This window comes from Lithobates pipiens, unplaced genomic scaffold (genome assembly GCF_037356315.1).
Source record: "Lithobates pipiens isolate NorthernLeopardFrog02 unplaced genomic scaffold, aLitPip1_a1.2 Scaffold_3, whole genome shotgun sequence".
Taxonomy (NCBI): Eukaryota; Metazoa; Chordata; class Amphibia; order Anura; family Ranidae; genus Lithobates; species Lithobates pipiens.
In genome coordinates, this window is record NW_027507790.1 from 71,668,299 (window position 1) to 71,691,959 (window position 23,661).

The 23,661-nt window shown below is 46.2% G+C and overlaps 1 protein-coding gene across 1 annotated transcript in view; it reads right to left on the reverse strand.

The window, feature by feature from the left end:
- Positions 1 to 23,661, reverse strand: part of TMEM132C (transmembrane protein 132C) — a 774,065-nt gene that overhangs the window by 181,700 nt on the left and 568,704 nt on the right. The window lies entirely within an intron of this gene.

Consider the following 23,661-nt stretch of genomic DNA (forward strand, 5'->3'; position numbering starts at 1 on the left):
TGATCTTAGCCTGACAGCAGTAAATAATTACATAAATCGTGATTCAGGTTGCTGGTCAAGTGTCCTTTATTATGGAGTATTTGGAATATACGGCAACACACAATTATTTTTGGTTTGAAAATCAATTTTTTTCACCGGGATAGATGTGTAGCCATGGGAGCGAAATATGCATTAGTTTGGCAAATCTTTTTATGGCCAGGTGGGAGGAGGATGTTGTCTATGCCCAAACAGAGACCCCATGTGGTGCTGTGGGCTTGGTACATAGATGACATCCTCCTCCTATGGGATGGCAGTGGCCCTGATTTGGATGAGTGCATCAGCTCATTGAGTAATAACAACAGGAGGATTCAACTGAGCTATGAGACTAGTTTATAAGAGGTCAATTTCTTGGATCTTAAAATTTTGATTAAAGGGAATAGATTTGTTACTTTCACATTTTTAAACCTACAGATATAAACTCTTATATTCCTTTAGATAGTTGCCATCATGCATCTTGGCCTAGGGCAGTTCCAACAAGCCAATATTTGTGTTTAAGGTGTAATTGCACTGAGGTTGGCGAATTTCGAGCACAGGCTACTATTTTGACAACCAAAAAGAAAATTGGGCGAACCTGCAGATGGGAAGAAAAAAGCGGCTACTAAGGTAGCAAAAAGGCAATACTGGAATCTAGAAATTACATAGAAAAATGTTTTTATGATTCCCATTAAAATAAATAGTTAGCTGAAAGACAATAAATGTATACACTGGTTTATGGTTTGTTGAGTTAAAGAAAAACAAACAAAACAAGTAAGGGTCCGGGCGCCGACTAACCATGAGACTGCCAGTGGTAATGACCACATAAGGGATGGAGCAAAAAATGAATCCAGAAAAAAACAACTATTAAGGCGAACTGTGTGTATATGGCCCCCGGGGGGATATTGAAGAAAAAAAATGTGTATATGGTGTGTCATGGTTATGCAATAGTTTGTCTGCTTACCTGTTTCCATGTGTTCATCTAGAGACCAGCCGACCCTCACCTGTCTGCTTTTGTAATCCATCCTCTGGCATAGCTCCACCCTAGCTCCTATCAGGGAGCTCTATATTAACCTGTGCACTGCAGGCCAGCCCTGCTGATCAACCTTTGTGTGTTAGCTTCCTGTTACCTGCCGTGTGCTCTTCTGTTGTTCCGTTACCGACTTTGGCGTGTCCTTGACTATCCCTGTTTGCCTGTGATCCTGACCTTTTGGCGTGTCCCTGACTATTCCTGTCTGCTTGTGGCCCCGACCTTGGCTTTGTCCTTCACTATACCTATCCTCCTGTTTCCTACTTTGGGTGTGAGCTGGGGGACCCTGGGGGTCGCGACCTGGAGCCAGTTGCAGCCAAGTCCATCCTCACCACTAGAGGCGCTGGTGAACACCTGCTGGCTCTTAGACTTCGCGCCCCAGGGAATCTTACGCTCTAACCCCAGTGGGATCTGTCTCCCATCCGCAGCAGTCAGCCGTAGGGTCCACAACCTTGCTGTGCACTCCTGACCCCTACGGTGTGCATCTGTCACCTCACCTCAAGGTGACCTGACATGGTGCCTCTAAATTATGACAGCTTGGAGCTATATATCTGAGGAGCAAAAAGGGTTATGTGAGAAATAACAGCTGTCACATGCGAAGATCCCATAAGGCAGAATGATTTGTTGTCATAGCTGGTGACATCCAAAAAGATTGGACTCAGGGAGCTGTTGATATGATCTGCTACTCATGTGAGAATATGGTGGTAAATGTACATCCCACTATATGCCTTAAACAGGCTATCAGCTCCTGAGAAACATGCTGTAATGGGTCTCAAGTGAAGGATGTCTACACACATGCAGTTTGTCCAGGGAAAGTTTTCATATACCCACTGCAATATTAGGGAATACCATACCTGTACTCAGTTACATATATTACCCAGGACCAGTCACAGTTAGATGTAATCCCAGTTGAAAATGCAATAGCGTGTCAGATAGATAGGATGAGCAATTCAATTATTGCAGGGATATTAGCTCCACAGGTGTGCTTAAGGGCATAGCAAGAGTCCTACAGGGAGGGTCTGTGTTGTACCAAATACCTTTGACTTCCTAAAAATAGACCACTGTGCTTCTAGGCATTCATAAAGGCTTTGGATTTTTTTTGTATCCATCTCCTGAACCGCATCTTTATCCCAGAGATCTTTGACAGTGGCGCCCATAGTTGATTGTTGGCTTCAGTTGCACTACCAGGGACTGAAATGCTCCAGGAAAGCTCTTTTCAAGCTGAGATAATCAAAATGACCACAGCTGATCAAAGTTGAAAGTCAAATGGCTTTTAGTATCTTACAGTCACATATTGCACACATGTTTAGGTGTGTCTGGCATTAAGCATTAATGAATTCCATTGGCCGCAATATACATTTATTTTGGCCACTGAAATGCATTGATGCTCAAATATTAGGGGCTTCTAGCATTCAGGTGCCTTTAGATACAATATATTATCAAAAGTATTGGGATGCCTGCCTTTACACACACAGTAACTTTATTGGCATCCCAGTCTTGTGCCCTGTACACACGGTCGGAAATTCAGACGGAAAAAGTCAGATCGGATTATGTTGTCGGAAAATCCAATTGTGTGTGGGCTCTATCGGACTTTTCCGTTAGAATTTCCGACGGAAAAAGTTTGAGAGCTGGATCTAAAATTTTCCAACAACAAAATCTGATCAGACTTTTTCCGATCACGTGTAGAGAATTCCGACGGACAAAGTGCCGCCGCATGCTCAGAATAAATTACCAGACGAAAGCTATTGGCTACTGGCCTCTTTAAAGTCCCATCATACGGGATTTACGTCACCTTGTTCCAAACGATCGGATTTTCCGTCAGCTTTGTCCGACCGTGTGTATGCAACACAAGTTTCGACCAAAATCCGTCTAAAAACAGATTTTGTGGTCGGAATGTCCGACCGTGTGTACAGGGCATTAGTCTGTAGGGTTCAATATTGAGTTGGTCAACCCTTTGCAGCTATAACAGCTTCAACTCTTCTGGGAAGATGGTCCATAATGTATAGGAGTGTGTCTATGGGAATATTTGATCATTCTTCCAGAAGCGCATTTGTGAGGTCAGGCACTGATGTGGTCAAGAAGGCCTGGATCGCCGCCTCTGCTCTAATTCATCCCAAAAGTGTTCTATTGGATTGAGGTCAGGACTTTGTGCAGGCCAGTCAAGTTTCTCCACCTTTAACTTGCTCATCCATGTCTTTATGGACCTTTTTTGTGCACATGTTGGAACAGCAAGGGGCCATCCCCCAATTGTTTCCACAAAGTTGGGAGCATGAAATCGTCCAAAATGTCTTGGTAAGTTGATGCCTTAATATATATATTTATTCTCTTCCTAATATATTGACAGACAGGCAGGCGATTGTGGTAGTATTTACAGTTAGTGTACTGTGTCCTTTGCACAGTGTGCACCTAAAGCTACCTGGAGACAATTGCTGGTGTTCTCCTGATCCTATTAATACCACCGGTAGGAAAGCAGCTGCAGTGTTTACAGTTAGTGTACTGTGTTCTCTGCCCAGTGTGCACCTAAAGCTACCTGAAGACAATTGCTGGTGTTCTTCTGATCCAATTAATACCACAGGCCTCAGTGGCAGGTTCCCAAACCCCACTTTTTCGCACAGAAGGTGATTCCGGCTCTCTACCGCCATGTGGAAGGCAATGTCCTGGTCTCGCTGGACAGGGCGGTCAGCGGTAAGGTGCATATTACCACTGACTCATGGTCCAGCGGGCATGGACAGGGATGTTACCTATCTTTCACGGCGCATTGGGGGATTCTGCTGGCAGCTGGGAAGGATGCAGGACAAGGTGCAGTAGTGTTGGAGGTTGTTCCACCACCACTCCTCCAAAATGCTTCTACTGGTGATTCTGACACACCTCTCTCCTCCACCCCTCCTCTTCTTCTTCCTCCATGGCCTCTTCCTGTGCTTTGTTCTCGGAATCAGCAGTGCTCCGTAGACGTTCAAGGGACTACGCAAGTACACAGGCCATGCGGTGCTTGAGCTGATATGATTGGGGGACAGAAGCCACACTTGGGCAGATATTCTGTCAGCTTTGCAGGGGCAGGCTCAGAGGTTGATGCCACGCCAGCTTAAGCCAGAAATGGTGGTTTGCAACAATGGGATCAACCTCCTCTCTGCCCTCCAACAGGGACACTTCAGCCATGTTCCCTGTTTGGCTCACGTCCTTAACTTGGTGCAGCGGTTCTTGGGCAGGTACCCGGGCTTACAGGATGTCCTGAGGCATGCCAGGAAAGTCTGTGTGCATTTCTGCTGGTCATATAATGCCAGTGCTTGGCTGGCTGACTTCCAAAAGGAATTTAACCTGCCCAAGAACCGCCTAATCTGTGACATGCCCACCAGGTGGAACTCAATGTTGGCCATGCTGCAGCAGCTGCATAGGCAGTAGAGGGCCATCAATGAGTACCTGTGCGACTATGGCACCAGGACAGGGTCAGGGGAGCTTATTTTTTTCCCCACACCAGTGGGCTATGATCAGGGATGCATGCACTGTCCTGTCACCATTTGAGGAGGCCATGAGGATGGTGAGCAGTGACAGTGCATGCATCAGTGACACTGTCCCTGTTGTCCACCTGTTGGAGCACACTCTGCCTGGAATAATGGACATGGCACTTGAGGCAGAACAGAGGGAGGAAGAGGAAGACTTCCTTACCTCTCAAGGCCCCCTTTATCCAGACAGTGTTCCCGCTGGCCCGCCGATCACACAGGAAGAGGAGGAGGAGAAGGAGGAGGAGGATTGTGTCAGCATGGAGGTGGAGCCTAGCACTCAGCATCAGCAGCAGTCTTCAAGGGATCATTCACAGTCCCAAGAAACCCATGGACTTGTACGTGGCTGGGAGGAGGTGGCTGCGGATCATGTCGTCCTTAGTGACCCAGAGGACTCCAGACTGAATGCCTAAGCAAACCTACACTGCATGGCCTCCCTGGTCCTGCAAAGCATGCAGACGGATCCTCGTATTCGTGGTATCAAGGAGAGGGAACATTACTGGCTGGCTCCTTGATCCACGTTACAAGGGTAAGGTTGCGGACCTTATCTTGCCATCACAGAAGGAACAGAGGATGAAACATCTTCGGGAGGCCTTGCAGAAAGGTTTATGCAACGCGTTTCCAGAGCCTGGGAGGTTACAAATTCCTGGTTCTGGACAATATGTTGCTAAGGCTTCGGTCAGTCCCAGAAGGAGCGGTGGAGAAGGTGGCCGCCTGACCGATGCATTCAGACAAAGTTTTAGTCCACAGCCCCAAGGTATGATCGGTTCCAGCAACCATCGCCAGCGCCTGATTTACATGGTGCAGGAATACCTAGGGGCAAGATCAGACTTGGACACCTTTCCCACCGAAAATCCTCTGGGTTACTGGGTCTTGAGGATGGAACACTGGCCAGAGCTTGCACAGTATGCAATTGAGCTACTGGCCTGTCCTGCATCCAGCGTTCTTTCGGAATGCACATTCAGTGCTGCTGGAGGCTTTGTAACCGATCACAGGACCTGTCCATCGACTCAGTTGATCGACTGACCTTCATAAAAATGAATCAGTCTTAGATCACCACCAGCTACCAAGCACCTGATGCTGATGCTTCAAGACTGCATATGCTGATGCTGAGTGACTATCCTGTTATGCTGAGTAATTATCCTCTTCCTCCTCAATGATCATGTTGATAGCTTCTAAGAAAATTTTGGGTTCTGGGCGCCGCCACTAGTGGCTAAGGCCCAATTTTTTGGCCAACAGTCCGGTCGGGACCCCCATGAGTCCGGTCGCGGGTCCTGCGGACTTGATTGCCGCGGGGATACCTGCGATCGTTAGTGATGGACGAACTTCCGACGGGACGTTTCGCGAACGCGAAACGCGAACGGACACAAACGTTCGCGAAAACGACCGTTCGCCGCGGGCTCCATTGACTTCAATGGGAGGCGAATTTCGCAAACCTTTAGGTCGAATTTGCGGCCACGGGGTAATTATTAGGGGGTAGCACGTAGTCCCACCACCTGGACAATAGCATAATACATGTATGAGGTGAATTTGGGATCGATAACTACAAGCATTTTTTTTTTATTTGGGAAATTGTTCTGACAATTCAGGACTATGGAGCTAATGAAGGCAATGGAGGAGAGGGAAGGTCAGGGACCAGGGTAGGCAAACAAGAGGGTGCAGGAGATACAGAGCACTGACAGCAGCACCGTAATACAGAGCACTGACATCAGCACCGTGACATACAGCGCTGACAGCAGCTCCGTGACATACAGCGCTGACAGCAGCTCCGTGACATACAGCGCTGACAGCAGCTCCGTGACATACAGCGCTGACAGCAGCTCCGTGACATACAGCGCTGACAGCAGCTCCGTGACATACAGCGCTGACAGCAGCACCGTGACATACAGCGCTGACAGCAGCTCCGTGACATACAGCGCTGACAGCAGCTCCGTGACATACAGCGCTGACAGCAGCTCCGTGACATACAGCACTGACAGCAGCTCCGTGACATACAGCGCTGACAGCAGCTCCGTGACATACAGCGCTGACAGCAGCACCGTGACATACAGCGCTGACAGCAGCTCCGTGACATACAGCGCTGACAGCAGCTCCGTGACATACAGCGCTGACAGCAGCTCCGTGACATACAGCGCTGACAGCAGCTCCGTGACATACAGCGCTGACAGCAGCTCCGTGACATACAGCGCTGACAGCAGCTCCGTGACATACAGCGCTGACAGCAGCTCCGTGACATACAGCGCTGACAGCAGCTCCGTGACATACAGCGCTGACAGCAGCTCCGTGACATACAGCGCTGACAGCAGCACCGTAAGCAGCCCCAGGAGGAAGTCAGCACAGCACAGGGATGGTGTGATCCCCTCATAATAAGAACCCCCAGGAGGAAGTCAGCACAGCACAGGGATGGTGGGAGCCCCTCATAATAAGAACACCCAGGAGGAAGTCAGCACAGCACAGGGATGGTGGGAACCCCTCATAATAAGCAGCCCCAGTAGAAATATGACACCGCTCAACCTCTTCAAAGAGGAGGGTAGGGGCATATAGTACGGTGTGCTTTTTTGGGTCAGGGAAGTGAGCCAAATGAATTAAGAAGGTCTGTGTGCTTGATTCCAAAAATTGTTTATAGACATATACATGGTCTACTGATCACATGTGTTGAATTCCTCCGAGATCCATGCCTCATTCATTTTTAGAAATGTGAGGTAGTTAACACTGTGGTGAGCTAGGCGAGTACGCTTATCGGTCACAATCCCCCCTGCTGCGCTGAACGTCCTTTCGGACAGGACACTGGATGAGGGGCAAGCCAACAGTTCGATTGCAAATTGGGCAAGCTCTGGCCAGAGGTCAAGCCTGCCCACCCAGTAGTCTAGGGGTTCATCACTCCTCAGAGCGTCCACATCGGCCGTTAACCCAATGTAGTCGGACACCTGACGGTCTAGGCGTTCCCTGATGCTGGATCCGGATGACACCTGTCGATGGGTCGGCTGAAAGAATGACCTCATATCCGAAGTCACCAACACATCTTCAAACCGGCCTCTTCTTGCAGGCGCTGTTGGATTGGTACCCGCAAATCCTTCTCTGGGAGTGGGAATTGCTCCTCTGCCAGCGCACGCAAAAGCAGAATGCAGCATTTCTCGAAGCAAGGCCTGGAAGTGCTGCATTCTGACAGCCCTCTGCGACGGCGGTAACATTTCCGCCATTTTGTGTTTGTACCGGGGGTCTAAGTACGTTGCCACCCAGTACTGGTCCTTGACCCTCATGCTTTTTATACGGGGGTCCCTATTAAAACACTGGAGCATGAAGGCCCCCATTTGCACTAAAGTGGAAGCGGTGTGGTGGCCTGGCTCCTGCTCATCATCCAGGATAATGTCGTCCTCTTCATTCTCCTCTCCCCATCCTCGCACAACAGGGATCCCAGAAAGGTTTAAAGCATGCTCTTCTTGCTCCTGCTCATCCGCCCCGGCACCATCCTCCTCTGACTCCTCATCAGACTCCTGTTGTTGACTTGTCTCAGATAGAGTAGCCCCCCCTGGGAATTCATCCAGCATTGCGACTTCCTCATCTTCCCGCTCCTGCTCCTCCACAGCCTGATCAATGACACGACGCAATGCACGCTCCAGAAAGAAGGCATAAGGTACCATGTCACTGATGGCGCCATGGCTGCGACTGACCAGTTTGGTGATCTCCTCAAATGGCCGCAGAAGTCTGCATGTGTCGCGCATGAGCAGCCACTGGCGCGGTGAAAAAAAACCCAGCTCCCCAGAACCGTTTCTTTCGCAGAGTTCATACAGGTAGACGTTAACTGCACGTTTCTGCTGGAGCAGCCTATCAAGCATATAGAAGGTTGAGTTCCATCGCGTCGGGCAATCGCAAATAAGACGTCTGACCGGCAGATGGTGTCGCCGCTGAATGTCAGCAAGGCGAGCCATGGCCGTGTAAGATCTTCTGAAATGGGCCGAGATTTTCCTTGCCTGCCGCAAGATGTCCTGGACCCCAGGGTATTTGACAAGGAATCGCTGCACGACCAAGTTTAAGACGTGTGCCATGCACGGCACGTGCGTGATTTTGCCCTGTTTCAATGCGCTAAGCAGATTGGCACCGTTGTCACACACCACTTTACCAACTGTCAAATTGAGCGGTGTTAGCCACTCATCTGCCTGTGAACGCAAAGCTGAAAGGAGTGCCGGGCCAGTGTGGCTCTTTGCTTCCAGGCACAACAGACGCAGCACGGCATGGCAACGTCTCACCTGGCATGTGGAATAGGTTCTGGGGAGCTTGGGCGGTGCAGTGGAAGAGACGCTAGCAGCGGAAAAGGAGGAGGCAGCTGAGGAGGAGAGGGAGGAGGATGGAGTAGGAGGAGGAGAAGAAGAGTCAGGCCTGCATGCAATCCGTGGCGGTAAAACCAAATCTACACGGGTGCCACGGGTTACATGCTTGACGGCCGTCAGAAGGTTCACCCAGTGGGCAGTAAAACTGATATACCTTCCCTGCCCGTGTTTGCTAGACCACGTGTCTGTGGTCAGATGTATCTTGGCACCGACACTGTGTGCCAGAGATACATTCACTTGCCGCTGAACATGGCCATATAGCTCTGGGATGCCCTTCTCTGAGAAATACTTCCTTCCTGGGACCTTCCATTGTGGTGTTCCAATGGCCACAAATTTGCGAAAGGCCTCCGAGTCCACCAGTTTATATGGCAGTAGTTGGCGGGCTATGAGTTCTGACAAGCCAGCCGCCAACCGTTGGGCAAGAGGGTTATCCGGCGTCATCATTTTTTTACGCTCAAACATTAGGCCCACGGAAGCCTGCCTTTTTGCAGAAAAATGTGAGCTTGGCGTGATGGAAGGTGGAGTGGAGGACAATTGTGAGGAGAGAGGAGAAGGAGAAGTAGAAGACGAGGCTGGACGGTGAGAGCCTGCAGTGTGGCTTTGTGTGTTCCGTTGCTCCCACTGGGCTCGGTGATGGCTGCTCATGTGCCTTCTTAAGGCGGTCGTCCCTAGGTGAGTATTGGGCTTACCGCGACTAACGCGTTGACTGCAAAGATTGCAGATGGCAACGCTATTGTCAGCAGCGGACACGTTAAAAAAAGCCCACACTGCGGAGCCATGTGCCGGTGTCCTGGGAGCGCCAGATGTGACCGTACATGGTCGATGACTCGCTCCTGATACATTTGCAGTCTGCTTTGTCCCTGCTGTGCAATGTAAGTCATTGCTGCTTCTCCTCCCTATCTGCTGGTCCATATCTCCCTCTGAACTCCCCTCCTCTTCCTCTCTTGTGGGCACCCACGTGACATCACTAGACACGTCATCATCAACGTCACCTTCCCCACCGCTATAAGTAGAGTAGGCAGCAACACCGGGGACCAACCTCCTCCTTGGGCTGATCTGGGTACTGGCGTCAGACTGCTGAGTAGCGCTTGTTGCTACCTCCTCTTCCTGATCCAATACCAAGAGTGGCTGCGCATCAGAAATGTCCTCTTGATATGGATCGGAAAATAATTCCAGTGACTCAAGCGGAAGGTATGTGGTGGTGGTGGTGGTGGTCGTGTTGTTGGTGGTAGTGTCTTTGGGGGTGCACATAGCAGAGAGTGAAGAAGAGGGTGCAGATCGAGAGGATGAGGAGGGTGCAGAAGAGTAAGGCTGAGCGAGCCACTCAACCAAGTCTGGTGCATCCTTTAAAGTAATTGAACGCACCTTCTGCAACTTCCCACTTTGGCTCAAGCCTGTTGCTCCTGCCCTACCCCTACCACCCCTGCGGAAGGGCCTGCCTCTTCCTCTGCATGTCATTTTTTAAATGACCCTGTGACAAAACTCTTAGTCCCTATACCGCTGAAGGACTGCTGCAGTATAGGTGAGCGGTCAGCAGTGGTGCACGTCAACCCTATCTATTGTGGACCGATAGCGGTCCTTACAGAACAGCAGACTGTACCGCACTCAAGCCTATGTACCGTAGCACCCTATACCAAGTTACCAGTCCTTATAAGAACTTTTGTGGACCAAGCAGGTTGTGTATTAGTGTTTAGCAGACTGTACGTCAGTCCCTATACCGCTGAAGGACTGCTGCAGTATAGGGCAGCGGTCAGCAGTGGTGCACGTCAACCCTATCTATTGTGGACCGATAGCGGTCCTTACAGAACAGCAGACTGTACCGCACTCAAGCCTATGTACCGTAGCACCCTATACCAAGTTACCAGTCCTTATAAGAACTTTTGTGGACCAAGCAGGTTGTGTATTAGTGTTTAGCAGACTGTACGTCAGTCCCTATACCGCTGAAGGACTGCTGCAGTATAGGGCAGCGGTCAGCAGTGGTGCACGTCAACCCTATCTATTGTGGACCGATAGCGGTCCTTACAGAACAGCAGACTGTACCGCACTCAAGCCTATGTACCGTAGCACCCTATACCAAGTTACCAGTCCTTATAAGAACTTTTGTGGAACAAGCAGGTTGTGTGTTAGTGATTAGCAGACTGTACGTCAGTCCCTATACCGCTGAAGGACTGCTGCAGTATAGGTGAGCGGTCAGCAGTGGTGCACGTCAACCCTATCTATTGTGGACCGATAGCGGTCCTTACAGAACAGCAGACTGTACCGCACTCAAGCCTATGTACCGTAGCACCCTATACCAAGTTACCAGTCCTTATAAGAACTTTTGTGGACCAAGCAGGTTGTGTATTAGTGTTTAGCAGACTGTACGTCAGTCCCTATACCGCTGAAGGACTGCTGCAGTATAGGGCAGCGGTCAGCAGTGGTGCACGTCAACCCTATCTATTGTGGACCGATAGCGGTCCTTACAGAACAGCAGACTGTACCGCACTCAAGCCTATGTACCGTAGCACCCTATACCAAGTTACCAGTCCTTATAAGAACTTTTGTGGAACAAGCAGGTTGTGTATTAGTGTTTAGCAGACTGTACGTCAGTCCCTATACCGCTGAAGGACTGCTGCAGTATAGGGCAGCGGTCAGCAGTGGTGCACGTCAACCCTATCTATTGTGGACCGATAGCGGTCCTTACAGAACAGCAGACTGTACCGCACTCAAGCCTATGTACCGTAGCACCCTATACCAAGTTACCAGTCCTTATAAGAACTTTTGTGGAACAAGCAGGTTGTGTGTTAGTGATTAGCAGACTGTACGTCAGTCCCTATACCGCTGAAGGACTGCTGCAGTATAGGTGAGCGGTCAGCAGTGGTGCACGTCAACCCTATCTATTGTGGACCGATAGCGGTCCTTACAGAACAGCAGACTGTACCGCACTCAAGCCTATGTACCGTAGCACCCTATACCAAGTTACCAGTCCTTATAAGAACTTTTGTGGACCAAGCAGGTTGTGTATTAGTGTTTAGCAGACTGTACGTCAGTCCCTATACCGCTGAAGGACTGCTGCAGTATAGGGCAGCGGTCAGCAGTGGTGCACGTCAACCCTATCTATTGTGGACCGATAGCGGTCCTTACAGAACAGCAGACTGTACCGCACTCAAGCCTATGTACCGTAGCACCCTATACCAAGTTACCAGTCCTTATAAGAACTTTTGTGGAACAAGCAGGTTGTGTGTTAGTGATTAGCAGACTGTACGTCAGTCCCTATACCGCTGAAGGACTGCTGCAGTATAGGTGAGCGGTCAGCAGTGGTGCACGTCAACCCTATCTATTGTGGACCGATAGCGGTCCTTACAGAACAGCAGACTGTACCGCACTCAAGCCTATGTACCGTAGCACCCTATACCAAGTTACCAGTCCTTATAAGAACTTTTGTGGACCAAGCAGGTTGTGTATTAGTGTTTAGCAGACTGTACGTCAGTCCCTATACCGCTGAAGGACTGCTGCAGTATAGGGCAGCGGTCAGCAGTGGTGCACGTCAACCCTATCTATTGTGGACCGATAGCGGTCCTTACAGAACAGCAGACTGTACCGCACTCAAGCCTATGTACCGTAGCACCCTATACCAAGTTACCAGTCCTTATAAGAACTTTTGTGGAACAAGCAGGTTGTGTGTTAGTGATTAGCAGACTGTACGTCAGTCCCTATACCGCTGAAGGACTGCTGCAGTATAGGTGAGCGGTCAGCAGTGGTGCACGTCAACCCTATCTATTGTGGACCGATAGCGGTCCTTACAGAACAGCAGACTGTACCGCACTCAAGCCTATGTACCGTAGCACCCTATACCAAGTTACCAGTCCTTATAAGAACTTTTGTGGACCAAGCAGGTTGTGTATTAGTGTTTAGCAGACTGTACGTCAGTCCCTATACCGCTGAAGGACTGCTGCAGTATAGGGCAGCGGTCAGCAGTGGTGCACGTCAACCCTATCTATTGTGGACCGATAGCGGTCCTTACAGAACAGCAGACTGTACCGCACTCAAGCCTATGTACCGTAGCACCCTATACCAAGTTACCAGTCCTTATAAGAACTTTTGTGGACCAAGCAGGTTGTGTGTTAGTGTTTAGCAGACTGTACGTCAGTCCCTATACCGCTGAAGGACTGCTGCAGTATAGGGCAGCGGTCAGCAGTGGTGCACGTCAACCCTATCTATTGTGGACCGATAGCGGTCCTTACAGAACAGCAGACTGTACCGCACTCAAGCCTATGTACCGTAGCACCCTATACCAAGTTACCAGTCCTTATAAGAACTTTTGTGGAACAAGCAGGTTGTGTGTTAGTGATTAGCAGACTGTACGTCAGTCCCTATACCGCTGAAGGACTGCTGCAGTATAGGTGAGCGGTCAGCAGTGGTGCACGTCAACCCTATCTATTGTGGACCGATAGCGGTCCTTACAGAACAGCAGACTGTACCGCACTCAAGCCTATGTACCGTAGCACCCTATACCAAGTTACCAGTCCTTATAAGAACTTTTGTGGACCAAGCAGGTTGTGTATTAGTGTTTAGCAGACTGTACGTCAGTCCCTATACCGCTGAAGGACTGCTGCAGTATAGGGCAGCGGTCAGCAGTGGTGCACGTCAACCCTATCTATTGTGGACCGATAGCGGTCCTTACAGAACAGCAGACTGTACCGCACTCAAGCCTATGTACCGTAGCACCCTATACCAAGTTACCAGTCCTTATAAGAACTTTTGTGGACCAAGCAGGTTGTGTATTAGTGTTTAGCAGACTGTACGTCAGTCCCTATACCGCTGAAGGACTGCTGCAGTATAGGGCAGCGGTCAGCAGTGGTGCACGTCAACCCTATCTATTGTGGACCGATAGCGGTCCTTACAGAACAGCAGACTGTACCGCACTCAAGCCTATGTACCGTAGCACCCTATACCAAGTTACCAGTCCTTATAAGAACTTTTGTGGACCAAGCAGGTTGTGTATTAGTGTTTAGCAGACTGTACGTCAGTCCCTATACCGCTGAAGGACTGCTGCAGTATAGGGCAGCGGTCAGCAGTGGTGCACGTCAACCCTATCTATTGTGGACCGATAGCGGTCCTTACAGAACAGCAGACTGTACCGCACTCAAGCCTATGTACCGTAGCACCCTATACCAAGTTACCAGTCCTTATAAGAACTTTTGTGGAACAAGTGAGTTGTGAATGTTTAGCAGACTGCAGCAGAAGGGCAGCAGTCAAGTATAATATCCTTTCTATATTTGGAAGAAAGAATATTATACATGTACAAGCCTATTACTGTACCACTGATACCAGTCCTGAAAAGAACCTTTGTGGAACTAATAATAACAGCAAGTCTTTAAAATTACCCTCACTGCCTGACAACACTGCTTCCTTCCTGTCCCTATACAAATTGGCAAAAAAAGAGAACGATTAGTGGTTACTGGAACAGCTCTTTTGTGGACCTTGATAGTAACAGCTAATGATGATGATGATGATGATGATGATGAAAGACTAATCTGGCTGTCCCTGTAGCATACACCGTCCTTTCCCTTTCTCTAAACTAACAAAAGACACTCAGGCTGCTGCAAGAATCAGCAGCACAGCAAACCTATCAACACCTAACACCTATACCAGTCCTGAAAAGAACTTTTGTGTACCAAATAGCTAGTGGTTTATCTCTCCCTACTCCACACAGGAACCTGTCCCTATCTTAACAGAAGAAAGAATGTAAAATGGCCACCGGATCGGGTGTATTTATAGGTTAGGGGGAATGTACAAGTGTCCATGTGCTGTCATGTCTCAATTGGCTGTCCTGTATCACATGATAAACGTGTCACCAAAGGTTAAAGTTCTTGTATACATTAAACACGTAAGTCCGCCGCGGCGAACGACGGAAAAAGGCGTTCGAACGTGCGGACCGCGAATGTCGGAAATTCGCCGCGAAACGACCGCCGGGCGAACCGTTCGGCCATCACTAGCGATCGTCTCACGGGGAGGCTGAACTGGGAGATGCCGTTGTAAACAGCATTTCCCCGTTCTGCCTAGCAACAAGTGACTCTGATCTCTGCTCCATGTGATTGAAGCATAAATCAGTGTTCACTAAAAGAAAGCCCAGCCCCCCCACCATTAGTAACACACCCCTAGGAACACTTAACCCCTTCACTGCCACCCCCTGGTTAACCCCTTCACTGCCAGTGTCATTTACACAGGAATCACTACATTTGTATAGCAGTGATTGCTGTATAAATGACAATGGTCCCAAAAATGTGTCAAAAATGTCCAATGTGTCTGCCATAATGTCGCAGTCACAATAAAAATCGCTGATCGCCGTCACTAGTAAAAAAAAAAAATATTAATAAAAATGTCATAAAACTATCCCCTATTTTGTAAGCGCTATAACTTTTGCGCAAACCGATCAATAATCGCTTATTGCAATTTTTTAACCAAAAATATGTAGAAGAATGTGTATCGACCTAAACTGAGGGAAAAAAGTTTTTTTTATATATTTTTGGGGGATATTTATTATAACAAAAAGTAAAAAATTATGCTTTTTTCAAAATTTTCGCTCTATTTTTGTTTATAGTGCAAAAAATTTAAACCGCAAGGGTGATCAAATACCACCAAAAGAAAGCTCTTTTTGTGGGAAAAAAAGAACATCAATTTTGTTTAGGAGCCACGTTGCACTACTGCACAATTGTCAGTTAAAACTACGCAGTGCCGAAACGCAAAAAGTGGTCTGGTCTTAAGCCAGAAAAATGGTCCGGTCTGAAAGTGGTTAACAGGGATGTGTAATTACAATTTTTGATTAAATACTTTGCAGTAGGGCTCATTCCTGCGCTCAAACTAGAGTATCTGTGGGGGTTGCTGTGTTGTGGGACCAGCACCAGTGCCTAAGGCCCAATTTTTCTGCCCCTGTTCAACAGGGACATGTAATTACAATTCTTGATCTAATATTTCACAGCAGCGCCCATTCCTGCGCCCCCCAAGAGTAACTGTGAGGGCTTACAGTGTTGTGGCAACATCAACACCTAAGACCCAAATTTCTGCAGAGTATATAGGGCAGGCCCCTACTTTCAAACATCCAATTTACAAACTACGCCTACTTGCAAACGGAAGGAGACAACAGGAATTGAGATGAAATCTACCCCTAGGAAGGGAATTTCTCTCCTGTAAGAGTTAATATGGGAAAAGCCTGTCTCCTCTCCACTGATGCTTTATCACCAATCCTTGTTTCACTAAAAAACCCAAATTTTCAAAAATCATTTATCATTGGGACAGAAAGTGAGGTGAAATCTTCTGAAGAGGTGCACAGACAGCAAAACAAATGTTACAGGGGTGATAACCCTTCCATATATTTTCCATATATTTTTTGGCTGGGGCTACACTTTAAAAATGTACCAGTTCAAAATTACAAACTGATTCTACTTAACAACAAACCTGTTGTTTGCACCACCTGTATAGTGCTGTTCAAGGTAGATAGGGCCTGGGGTCCACACCTTTCCTTTTTCTTATCTGGGTGCGAGGTTCCCCTTAATATCCATACAAGACCCAAAGGGGCTGATAATGGGATGGGGCGGGGGGGGTACCCATACCATTTTTCTCAATGATTTTCATCCATATTGCCAGGACCAGACATTACATTAAGGCCGCAAGCAGTTTTAAATTACTTTTTTTCCATTAGAAATGTCATTTTGCGCAGGGACAGTTCTAAACATGGGAAACACATGCTACTTCACAGGCATACCCACCAGGTACGATATTTAAAGGAATAATTCACTTTTTTTTCACTTTAAGCATCATTAAAATCACTGCTCATGAAAAAAATGCAGTTTTTTAAACTTTTTTTGCATTGATACATGTCCCCTGGGGCAGGATGCGGGTCCCCAAACCCTTTTTAGGACAATAACTTGCATATTAGCCTTTAAAATTAACACTTTTGATTACTAACATTCGAGTACCATAGACGTTAATGGGGTTCTAAAGTTCACGTGAACTTTCGGCCCATTCACAGGTTCTGGTGCGAACCGAACCGGGGGGAGGGGGGTGGTTGGGGCTGTTCGGCTCTTCCCTAGTGTTCACATATGATAAAATAATGCATTTAAAGGATGAAAAAAAGGCCTTAAAAGCAGCATTTTTTTAAGCTCGCTGTGCATGAGTCCTGACTTATATCAGAAACTTTGTATTTCATCAGTTTAGAGAAGTGAGAACAAAACAAAAAAAATAGTAATGCATATTTCTAATGGTTTTCTGCTTGTAGATTTTATGCTCAAGACTGGATTCAACATATTATAATTATGGCTGGCTATTAAGCTTTTCATTAATAGCTTTGTGGGAAATTTTCATTCTATAAGCACTGGGAACATAAATAAAAAATCAATAGAACACAGCTGTTTAGCTGATAAAACCACAGCTCAGCACTAGGGATTCCACCAATACATCTTTAGAAACAAACAAGACTTTAAGGAGAATTATTCATATTTTAAAGCCTTAAATCAACATTTTTTCATATTGTATGAACAATGAAAACCAACAAATGTAACACCAACCAACCAATAAACCAACAAATAAAAAAAACAAGACATGTAGAAGGCAATAATTAGGTACAGCAGCTGTTGTAATTTCTGAAAACACATACAATTGTAATGCTTGTTTTCTTTTGCACAAAATAGTTTGTTAATGTTGATGCATTTGGACATACTATTTTCCACAGGAAACTATGTTACAATGTATGGCACAATCATGCAGTGCGTTACAGCAAAAAGCACAGCCCACAACTTCTCCTGTCTCTTTCTTCCTGTCTATTGCTTTTGTGCTGGGGATTTGTGTTAGGCGGGGGGATTTGGGAGACTGAATGATGTGTGCTGGGGGATTTCTGCTAGGAGGGGGGAGGATTTGTGCTTGGGGGAGGATTTGTGCTAGGAGGGGGGATGGGGAGGTGGGAGGATTCATGCTGGGGAAGGGATTTGTGCTATGAGGGGGGGATTTGTGATAGGAGATTCTGGATTTTAGAAGGGGAATTTGAGCTAGATGGGGGGGGGGAGTGCTAGTAGGGGAGTTTGGGGGGAGAGGTTCTACAACCTACAAATCACTGGACATTGCCTTACCAACAACATTTTAGGGCATTTTCACACCAAGTGCAATTTGATAATGCATGCAAAATTATGCGCTGCCTTTAGCAATTGCATGTGGGTTCAAACTCACTAAAACACATGGTACTGAAGTCTAATGGAAATTTGTAAGTTATGTATATAATTGTATTCTATTTTATATGTATTGCAATATGAGGATAGGAGTTGCCTATCTATAAAATGTCTGGGTCAGATGGCGAGCTTTGTCTAGGAGGAGGATTTATAGATGGCCCTGAGAATCCGAAATGAGGAGCTTGAGACGATCTGGGAATTTCTGATAATCAGCCAACTGAGGTAAGCATTTTGCTTACATTTGAGTTATCAGACTTCCTTGATCAGTAAGGCATTTTCGGGACAAAGGGTACTTATTTTACTCCCCTTAATGGAACTGTATTGATTGGTGGTTATATGTTTTGTTGTCACTGTCTACTGTCCATCGGAGTGTTATAGATAAGGGAAGAATAGTGCTGTTCACAGGTATATGTAGTACACATCTGCTAGATAAAGTAGTTTAGAGGCAAGAGAGTATAGACACAAGTAAAGAAGACTGGCCAGTCATTATGGGCATTTAATTAAGTAAGGGAATGAAGGGTAAGAGACCCTCAAAAATTCCCAGCACAAGAGGAGCGCTATAAAATATATGAATCAAAGGTGCAGTTCTGCCTATACTGAGCCGCTAGATTAATGGTTAAAGTGGACATGGATCCACAATGGGTAACTGGTTTACCAAAGTCCACAGGGACTAAGAATCATGCAGAGTAAACAGCTAGAGAAACATCTATCTATGTGAGCAAGATGGATCAAGGGTGACAGATAACACTAGACAGAAAAGGACATGTTGATGTTAAGTTGTGTGATGAATTTGGAGTCAGGCACCACAACTAGTAAAGTTAAAACTGAGAAATGAGAGTCAAGACAGAATACTTTATATATTGTCAGAGAGGGAAGATTGAATGAGCACTATGGCTGCCCATCTGATCATAGAATCATAGAAGCTAGAGTATGTGAAGTATGGGAGTACAATACATGGGATGCAAAGGATATCAGAACAAAATAAGGAAAGCAGAAGTTAAGCCGGGAAATATTAAAGAGTTAAAAGAAAGTGAGAGAATGATATGCATGTGTTGTGTACAAATGGGAAAAATGTAAGCAATTCTAGAGAGATATTCGTGTATGTGTGAGAATGCTGGAACCTTTAGTTCTATCTCTTGTGTGTGCCATGTATGCAGATGTGACCCCTTCCTTTGCAATCTCATGAAAGAATGTAGCTGGGATGAGAGATCGGTGATAAGCTGGAAGGACACCATGCCAACTTCTGTTTTTTAGACAAAACATTTATAACAAAAAGTGCTGTGGTATAAGCAGAAGAATACTTTGGATATATTTGGACATCTCTGTTAGGACATTGGTACAAAATTTCCCCTTAGGGGCGGGACTTTTTAGGCATAAACTGTGAGACACTCAATTTAGTTAAAAAGTATAAAGTAATTTTATTTAACAATTATCAAAAACAGTGATGCAATACTTTGTATGAGTATTGCATCACTGTTTTTGATAATTGTTACATAAAATTACTTTACACCTTTTTCACTAAATTGAGTGTCTCACAGTCTATGCCTAAAAAGTCCCTCCCCTAAGGGGAAATTTTGTACCATATTCAAGATTGGGATATTGGCTGGTGTATAGCAGATTATTCCACAATCTCCATTTTTGATATCTATGTTACAGACATCAGGGAAATAATGTCCGATGGAAACTAAGGAGTTGTGTTATCTAGCTAAAACTAACAACAGAGCAAGCATTGAGAAATTATAATATTGCCAGGAAAAAAGTTGTCTTTTTGAAACATGAAACTGGAGTTCTTACACAAACAGCATGATAGAAAACAAGCCTTTGTAATATATTTAACCCCTTCCCGCCGAGCGTACGCAGATCTGCGTACTGCAACTTACATTTGTACTGTATAATAAGCCCAGTATTCTCCAGGGCTGTTTAAGCATCTGTTAACTTGGAAGTCACTGCTTCCGGGGGTTATACCGGGATGATGCCCGCACCTGCAAGCATCATCCCGGTACCGTTTTTTACAGCAGGCGATTGGCTATATAGCCATACCAACCGAAGTGGCTAAAAGCCACTCGGCTGTTATGCCGGAGGAGCGGGAGGGGACATCCCCCCTCCTGCCGCCTCCCGCCGATGTTACCGGTGCTCCCGCTCGATCGGGAACACAGATTCAAGCTCTGATGCCTCTGGCTGCTGGGGAGGAACTGGAACGAAGCCGTAATTGGCTTTGTTCCAGTATCCTAATAGTGGACACGTCACTTCCCATTTACTCGGCTGCCAATGGCGCCGGTTTTAAAAAAATATACAGTATTCAGAATCGCCGTTTTCGGCGATCTGAATACATTGAAGTATAAAGAGTACCTGTCACCACCTATTACTGTCACAAGGGATGTTTACATTCCTTGTGACATCAATAAAAGTGATCAATTTTTTATTTTATTTTTTAAAACAATTTATTCATTTTAAAATAAAAAAATTAAATAAATTTTAAAGCGCCCGCCGACCCCGCGAGCTTGCGAAGCAAAGAAAACGCATACAGAAGTCGCGCCCGCATATGTAAACGGTGTTCAAATCACACATGTGAGGTATCGTCGCAATTGTCAGAGCGAGAGCAATAATTTTAGCACTAGACCTCCTCTGTAACACTAACCTGGTAACTGTAAAAAACATTTAAAGCATCACCTATTGAGATTTTTAGGTACCGTACTTTGCCGTCAATCCACGAGTGCGTGCAATTATAAAGTGTGACATGTTTGGTATCTATTTACTCGGCGTAACATTATCTTTCACATTGTGCAAAAAAATTGGGCTAATTTTACTGTTTCGTTCTTTTTTAATTCATGAAAGTGTCCCTTTTCCCAAAAAGTTGCGTTTAAAATACCGCTGCGCAAATACCGTGTGACATAAAATATTGCAACAATCGCCATTTTATTCTCTAGAGTCTCTGCTAAAAAAATATATATTATGTTTGTGTTTTCTAGCAAAAAATATGGATTTTAACACCAAATGCGAAAAATAGGCTTAGTCATGAAAGGGTTAAGCAAGCTGGACTCAGTAATGAAGAGTTTACCCAATATATCAGAGCTGTAGCTTTATGCAAAGGTGCTATTAGAAAAAGTTACAGACATTATTTTGGTCAAATAATTCCCACATTCTGCGCAGCAAATATACAGCTAACTAAATGTACAAATCTAACAATGAAAAAGGCGTACGTTTGAATCCAACAACCTTATTGCCTCTATTATAGGAGGCTGGAGAAAAAGGAAAACCACGATTTCCACCTGTCTATTGCTTTTGTGCTGGGGATTTGTGTTAGGGGGGACCATGAATGATGTGTACTGGGAGATTTGTGCTAGGAGGTGGGATTTGGGAGGGGGGAGGATTTGTGCTTGGGGGATTTGTGCTAGGAGGGGGGAATGGGAAGGAGGGAGGATTTATGCTGGGGAAGGGATTTGTGCTAGGAGTAGAGATGAGCTTCGAGTTTGAGTCAAACTCATGTTCGACTCGAACATTGCCTGTTTGCCTGTTCGCCAAACAACGAACAATTTGGAGTGTTTCCGTTACATCAGAGGGGGGCGGGGTCACCCTCACCTCATTGGGGAAGCCCAGGTTTCCCCTTGAGTCAGAGGGGGACGGGGTCATGTGACGGGTTGCCCCGTCCTCAGCTAAGAGACCTGTCAGGCTGCCGGGATTCCTGCAGTGTCTCCGGTGGAGACAGGATGCACTGTGCTGGACATCATCGTTGTATCCTGGACCTGGAGAGGAGAGATCATCCATCACTGGACCCCAGAGAGGAGCTCACCCATCGCAGGATACCGAGAGTGGATTATCACCGCTGGAATCTTTTTAATTTTTTTTATTTTTAATAAAGGACTTATCCCAACGGTGTCTGTGTGTTTTTTACAATTTTTTACACATTCTTTGTGAAATGGTAGGGGTACAATGTATCCGTTACCATTTCAAACAGGGGGGGCCGGGATCTGGGGGTCCCCTTGTTAAAGGGGGCTACCAGATTCCGATAAGCCCCCCGCCCGCAGACTCCCACAACCACTGGGCAAGGATTATGGGGATGAGGCCCTTGGTTTTTTTTTTATCAATGACTTTCAATGACTGTTCTCTGTATTACCAGGAGACGGCAATTAATTATAGCCTTGAGTGCTAGAAGGGGAGATTTTAGATTTTAGAGGGGGGATTTGGGGGGAGAGGATTTAAAACCTACAGATCACTAAACATTGCCTTACAAACAACATTTCAGGGCATTTTCACACCAGGTGCGGTGTGATAATGCATGCAAAATGATGCGCTGCCTTGAGCAATTGAATGTGGGTTCAAACTCACAAAAAAATGCTACTGCAGTAACATGCAATTTGGTGTGGCATGATTGTAAAAATTATGCTGACACTTTATTGTGTGTTTCACATGCATAGACTATTAAAAAAAACATGACATGCAGTTAATGTGACGCACATTAGACGCACCTCCTGGTCAGAAGGAAGCCTCAGACTGGTGTGATTTTGCACAATTCTAAAGGGTGCCTTGACTGAAAAAAGTTGAGAAACACTGATGTAATGTATAATACCTTTGTATTGACACCTAGTGATAAACTAGTATAACTGCAATTTGTAATGCAATGCTTGTGAAATGGTATAATCCAATCTGCCTAGATTAGTTTGTTTATTCCTTAGCTATGCCCTGCTTATTTTTTCATGCTGCTCAGTTAGTTATTATCCAGCCTTCATAGTGGACAAGTTGTAGAAAATCATTGTCCATTTACACTTTATTATGACTACTGAACATCTACAGTATGTATTTCATTTTACAAGACATCATGTGACCCTGGGTACATCAGAAAAATCATGCACTTTGTACAAGCTCCACCCTTTGTTTCATGTGATCAGTATTAGAATTAGGTCGAACATCCCCCGTTCACACCAGTACTCTAAAACATCGCAACAGTTTGGACCTGAACCCCAATAAGGTCTATAGGACCCGAATTTGAAAAATAAAAAGTCCCCATTTTGAACGCTTATATGCAAGTTATTGGTCATAAAAAGGGTATGGGGGCCTGGGTACTGCCCTGGTGGACATGTATCAATGCAAACAGTTTTTTTAAAAAAGATTGTTCTTACAAAAGCAATGATTTTAATGATGCTTAACGTGAAACAATAAAAATGAAAAATTCCTTTAAATATAGTGCCGGGGGGGGGGGGTCCCCTTAGTCTGCCTGTAAAGTGGCACATCTGTATGATGTATAGAACCTGCTGCAGCCAAACTGAAATTTATAGAAAAAAAAACACATTTAAATTAGCAGTAATAAAATACAGTACCATTGCTGGCAATACAAAAATGTTAAAGAAAACGGCATGGGGGGTCCCCTCCAATCAATGCCAAACCCTTATCCAAGCATGCAGCCCAGCAGGAAAGGGGGGGAACGAACAAGCAACCCCTCTCCTGAACCATACCCCCACCCCAAATCACTTTGTCCCCATGTTGAATGGGATAAGGGCCTCTTTCCCACAACTCTGGGCTGTGGCTGTCAGGGTCTGCAGGCAGTGGGCTTATCGGAATCCCCCAGATCCCGCTCTCCTATGTGAATGAGTATGGGG